Genomic DNA, 6,271 nt, shown 5'->3' on the forward strand with positions numbered 1-6,271 from the left:
ACAAAGACTTGGAATTTTTTTTTTGCATTAACACTTTATATTTTGCACTTCATTATGTCATAATTATGCATTGTTACAAATTGAATTAAAATTATAGAAATAAAATGACCAATATACAATAATTCATTAAGACGGAAGGTACATATGAAACTAATGGCCTCTCCTTTCTTTTTTCTTCCTTTCCACATTTGGGGGGAAAAAAAAAAAAAAGTAAGCCTTAGAACTCATCAAGCACCCTAGGCTAAAGTCTAACTTAATCCCTGATAAAAAGTGCTCCCTTCAGAGCCTTTGCTTAGGAAATGATTGAAGCGTATCTAAGTGATACGGGAGTCAGTATGCATCAAATGAGGTTGAATGACCAAATCATGAAATCAGGAGGTTATCTAAACCCATCATTCCTGCACCTTCCCCTGTACTTACATCCTTCCTGATAGAAATGCATCTTTACCTGCTCTAAAACACTTCCAGCAACAGGTATTTTGCAAAATTTCTCTCCTTCATAAAATGATGGAAATGAGATGCAGAAAAGACCTAAATGGAACCAGAAATACAGACTTTCAGGCAGATGTCACATTGGGGTGCAACAGGGAAAAAAAACAGAGCAGGTGTGAGTGGAGCCACTCCAGAAGACCTCCTTCAGCTTTGACTTGCAGTATAACCAGGCAAAATAGTCTTTCAGGCTGTCTCCCTTCCCTCTGTCCTCTCCACTTCTGATTACAATGAATGCTTCTCCTCTGTATCAGTATTGGTTTCTCCAGACAATGTTATTGAGTGGCTAAAAGGATGAATAAAAGCAAGAGCAAAGAAAGGTTAATACTACCACACAGGAGAAAAGATACCATTAGTAGGTGTATTGGGTTGTAGTTAATTAGCCAGCAATAAACAAATGTCCGTTGCCTGTGAGCTCAATACACAAATATTTAATGAATTCTTATTTTCAGACACATATAGTCATGATCGCAATCATTAATCCAAGAACTGTGTTTCATTATTAGGTCAACAATCTACATAAAAAGGGTCACTCATTCTTGCTTTTGATGAAGTTGGTTTAGCCCTTGCACAGTGATTCCAGGCTATTTGGTTAAGTGAGATATCAAAATGCTTTGCCTGACATTCCAGTTCTGTCAGGATCTCTTGTAATATTTACCTCCCAATGCAGATGAGTGTGTGCGAGGGAAAAAAGTCGCATTTCTATTAATATACATTGTCTTCTCCATTACACAGAAAATCCTTAAGAACCACCACTTCTGCTTCAATACCTCATAGGGATGGCCACACTGAGAATTAGTGACAGCACAGTGCAGAAACCAATCCCTGGATGTGCTATTTGGGGACCTGATGGAAACGAACATATATCAGAAGCTGGAAAGACAGAAAGAAAAGTTCTGTACAACAAAACCTGTATTCACACTAAAAACAAGAGATAATACCTCTTAAGATCTTTGTTTGGAAAACACCACAGTGCTTGCAGTGTCACAGTAGTTCTGCAGCTTGCAAAAATCATTAAGGTTAAAATTAATCACAATTAAACTTCAAAAAATTATATGGTGGTACAGAATACCAAATAAACACAAGAAAATTAATATAAATTAGTGCTATTCATTATCCCAGTCTGTAGCTGGAACATGTCTCTGTTGACATAGTGATGGTAACAAGCCATATTGCGCTTCCTGGAGAACAAAATGTAATCTAGAAGTGATGCATGTGAGAAGAGAATCAATCGAGAGGGTCTTTCTTTGATGAGTCCCTTCTTTCCATTTGAGTACTGAAATTTATTCCTTTAGCATCACATAGTTCCTACATCTCAGCACTCAGTTTTCCAAGTATCTGTAGGTGCAATTCGCTGCAGCTAGAATTCACTTTTCCTGCCAGGCTGACCAAAGATATATTCAGAAAGCTGAACTTGGGACATTTCTATTTGCATCATATAAATCTGTCTGGTTTGATTCACAAGGGTTGTAAAAACCAGGCTCAGCACAGGATATACTCTGGCTCCCATTGATCCAAGTTTTTCACAAGCATTCACACACACAAACTCCCGATCACCTCTCATAACTACATCAACAACTAACAAGCCTCAGATTTTCATTTTGACTTCCTCCTCCAGCAGTCGCGGTTCAGACAGAAGCATACCCGGTTTCTTTCTGCTACACCTGAACCATGATGTTCAGCTAGCTAGTAATTGCTTCTTTTGTGGATCATTTGCCTGATCGCTCTCGTTTCCAGAGGCAGAAAAAAAATTTCTTTCCTGATGGATAAAGTCTGTACCAAAGAGGGGGAGACAAAAGCTTCCATGACTATTTAATGACTTGACCTAATGACTGGCACAGTCACTAGTGAAAGCTCCAGAACCTAATCATCCCCAGTGATTGCTCTAATATTAGGCTAGTAATTCAGGCTTATTTTTGCTGTATTTCTCTCTGGCACAAAAACCAGATGAGATTAATAGCTTACTTGGTCTCTCTCTCACCTAACATCTCTCCCTCCAAGAGGGGCCTACCACTTTCTGGAGGGAGTTAATCTTGTCAGATAGAGGAGCTGAGCAAAGCTATTACACACCTGTGAGCTGCACAGTCTCCTGATGAAAAGGGAGATTTGAATGCCTGCAAGACGGTAAGAAATGAGCTTCTGTCTCCTGCGTGCTGCCAGCTGACTATTCTGGCTGCCAAGCTCTTCATAAGGAAGCCATTGCAACCCTACCTAGATTTTTTTTTTTTTTTCTGAAATCTGTTGTAGTCTTGTCTGGGAAATCCTATCAGATCAAGGTATGTTTGTGGATATGTGCATATCCAGTCTGTGAACCCTGGTACAACTGCCTGATCTTAGTTTCTATTTTTTCTACAGTATCAAGAGCAAGGAGCTTGGTACGCCCAGAAACCAAACTTTCAACCCTTAGGGGACTCCATGGGCAAAATCTGAAGCACATAAGAATTCCAGACATGAACAAGACAGGTAATTTGTCACAGGTCAGGGAGCGGGGTGTCATTATCTTCAGTTTAAGCACCAAGGAGACAGTTGGGATTTAGACATCTATGTCCTCTTTGGGACACAACCATAAAAAAATCCAAGCTAAACTTCTAAGAAGACCAAAAGAAGTCAGCCTCTTGTTCCAAATTATGCTCTATAGATAGGCAGAGATAGAAAATCAATAGGCAGAGATGAAAAAGAGGCAACAGGAGTAGGCAGGCAGCATTAGACAAAGCATAGCTTATTAACTTTTAAAATATGCCTTTTTACATTGGTTCTATTAGATTTTGCACTTCACATTAAATGCTGAACCCTTGCAAGATTTGTTCTAAACATTTGTAATCTTAAGTCTACATATTTCAATAACAATATTGCATAAGAATGATAAAAATATAGATTTTGCAATTTTATGTTTAATGAAAAGTCTAAAGTTGAAGAGCTATGTTATGATCTATGGATTTAAATAAAAACAAAATATGTGACTGTTTGGAGATTTCAGAGTCAAAGTTTCTAATGTCCACCTATCTCTGCAGATGCTTAGCTTTGAAAATTGATGTCTTTTACCTTTGACACAGAAAGTAGCCATGGTCAGGCACAGCTTCACAAAACTAACATTAAAGAAAAGAGGGGTGAAACAGCCACCACCTACACAAAAATGACTATTGCTGCACATAGAATAATCAGTTGCTCATCCAACTATACTATGCAAATACAGCTATGTGATATGCATATGCAAATGTTGGTCTTTTCAAATTCAAATACATGCACCTGCAAACTTTTTTTTTTTTAGAGGTCAGCTGAAAATATTGGCTGTCTTGCCTAAGGAGCTCAGACTTTTTCAACACATATCACATATTTCTGCAATTATTCACCAGCCTATCTTGCCCTTGTTTTCCAAATCACTCCTTTAAATTAAACTAGCAAGATTACAAGGCAAAATATCATTAACAGATAATAGAATGTCCAAAAAGGAAATTAATACAAATTACAAATAAGGAAGAGAAATAGGAAAATCTTTTTAGGGCTATATTATCTCTTGTCATATACTGTCTTTTATCATGACATTACAGAGCTCAGCCAACATCAGAAGGATTAAAGGCCTGCTGTGGTATTCCCCACTTCAAACAATTCAAAATGTGGAATTCATCCAGTAAATGATTAAAAGTTGCATCTTCCACTGGAACTGCATCTAGTTTTCACAGTGCCCTTGCAATTTACAAATATTTCTGTGTATGTATGTATGGAAAATCTCTTTGGCAAGCACTCAGGTACTAGGTAGGATGTGTTAAGGCCAAGGTGCTTGCAGGGGACCAACTGTAAGAGAAGTTTGACCATTTGCAGTTGCATGTTGTAATACAAGGACATCTGAAGCAAATTTTGTCTTCAAGAGTACATGCTGCTTCTTGAAAATGTCCTTGAAAATATCACAATCTAAGCGAACAGAATGGCTACTCAAAAATAAGATGACTCAGGAGGAAATATTATCATTTCTATCCTGAGGCAATAAAGTTTACTCAATAACTTCCACTTTGTCTAACCTCTAAACTATTTCATGAGCGCTGGAAACATTCTTTTCAGCAACAGGAAGAAAATGGGAATTTAACTAGACTTCATTCATAGTTAAAATCTGTGGAAAAAAATATAATATTTGCCCTTTTTAAACACCTAATAAGGACAAAATCTCTAATTAGGAAGGAACAATTCATGCAAGGAAATCTCAAGCCTGTTCATATTTCATGTACCAGTTTTCACCATAGAAGTGAATCTTTGAAAAAGTTCCCTGTTGTGTCTTCGATATTTTTGCCAGGGGAGGTATAACAGTCCAAAGCAAGGTGGCTAGACCAGCAACTGCAGTATAGAGTTACTGGGTGTTAATCAGAAAACCCCTGCAAGAGTCACCAGCAGTATCCTCAAAAGTCAGATGTCAAGTTCAGAAATGGACACTGAAGACAAAAAGAACAAGAAAGCCTTTGAAGAGTGAGGAAACATATAGAAAGGAGTACAGAAAGTGCAGAACTTCAGGGTAAGAAGAGAGAAAAATGACCACATAAGAATAAAGAAATTTAAGAGTACTGGGGGGGGGGAAGTTTTGACCTAGCAAAAGGACAGCACGCACAATACAAGGCTTGATTAAACACTGCAATAAAGTTAGCCACAACCATCCCATGAGCAATATCTAGACTAATAAAGTGGGAACACTGATAATCTGAACAGGATTATAATTTATGACTCCTTTGGTTGAGCATCTGAGTCTCATAAGCACATCTGGCTTCCTCAGTGTCTGTTTCCTAGTGACAGGTGTCATTTCTACAGCAGTCAGGGATGCAAAAATGAACATAAAGCTCTGTATTACCAAACATACCAGAGGAATTAACTGGAAGATGAAAGTATGGATACAAATCCAGAAGCCCAAGGAAAAGGCAAAGTTCCACAAAGGAAGAGGTAGCTCAGAAGGCTGTTATTCTACATGGCCTCAAGTTGACATCAGACTACAGAAGTTCATAACCATTGCCTTGCAGCTCATTTCTTGGGGGATCAGGGAGGCAAAACGTGGCTCTGTGACTTATTCTTACAGTCCCAGGGTTTGAGACATGCTGTAAGAATTCTGATAGATGAGAAAAGAATCAGTGTCAGGTAGAAGCAAAGACATGTTCTCCTTATTTTTGCAAACTTCTTTCCAATGTCATGATCGAGAATTTTTACCTTGCTAGACCAAACTTATCAAGTTTCATCCTGAAAATGTTAAGATGGCTGCTTTAGCATACATATAAGTAGAAGTAAATCCAACTAGATGCAGCTCCTCAGTGTAGTTATAACTGGCCATGAGTCTGGATGACTCAGGGCAGGACTGTACCTCCTCACTTCTAGGATCAGCGTGAGAACAGCTACTATCAGTACTGCCTTCAGAGGAAAGTCCTCTCAATGCATCTGTCTGAAAATAAAAAAAAAAAAAGCAACAGTGAGATAGTTTCCAACTCCAAACAACTCCTTAGATTATGTCCTTACCTCACCTAGGCAGAAGGAGCGATTCACAGGCCTAAACCCCAGTTTTTCAGATTTTCATATTGTATTTTCACGTGGATGACCAGAGCAGGATGTTTGAGAGTATACAACTGGTTGCATAATCAAATATTTCCCTTTAAATTAAGACAGTAGCAGGAAAACCACCACCCATTTTGGGCCTAACAAGCGGAGCACTTGCTTGGGACAGCAGCGTTTTACCCCTGCTTGTCCTGCAACTTCCAGAGCATGCCTGAGAGCAACCTGAACTTAAAAACCTAAGATTCTGTCTGCATTGACCTGT

General features: G+C 38.5%; 1 long non-coding RNA gene across 1 annotated transcript; it reads right to left on the reverse strand.

Moving 5' to 3' along the window:
- Window positions 1–1,211: 1,211 nt before the first annotated feature.
- Window positions 1,212–6,054, reverse strand: LOC142033301 (uncharacterized). Its single transcript, XR_012651142.1, has 3 exons — window positions 5,671–6,054; window positions 5,330–5,572; window positions 1,212–1,335 (listed from the first exon to the last, which is right to left on the reverse strand). It is a non-coding gene; the product is annotated as an uncharacterized LOC142033301 (long non-coding RNA).
- Window positions 6,055–6,271: the final 217 nt, after the last annotated feature.

This window comes from Buteo buteo, chromosome 7 (genome assembly GCF_964188355.1).
Source record: "Buteo buteo chromosome 7, bButBut1.hap1.1, whole genome shotgun sequence".
NCBI classification, from domain to species: domain Eukaryota; kingdom Metazoa; phylum Chordata; class Aves; order Accipitriformes; family Accipitridae; genus Buteo; species Buteo buteo.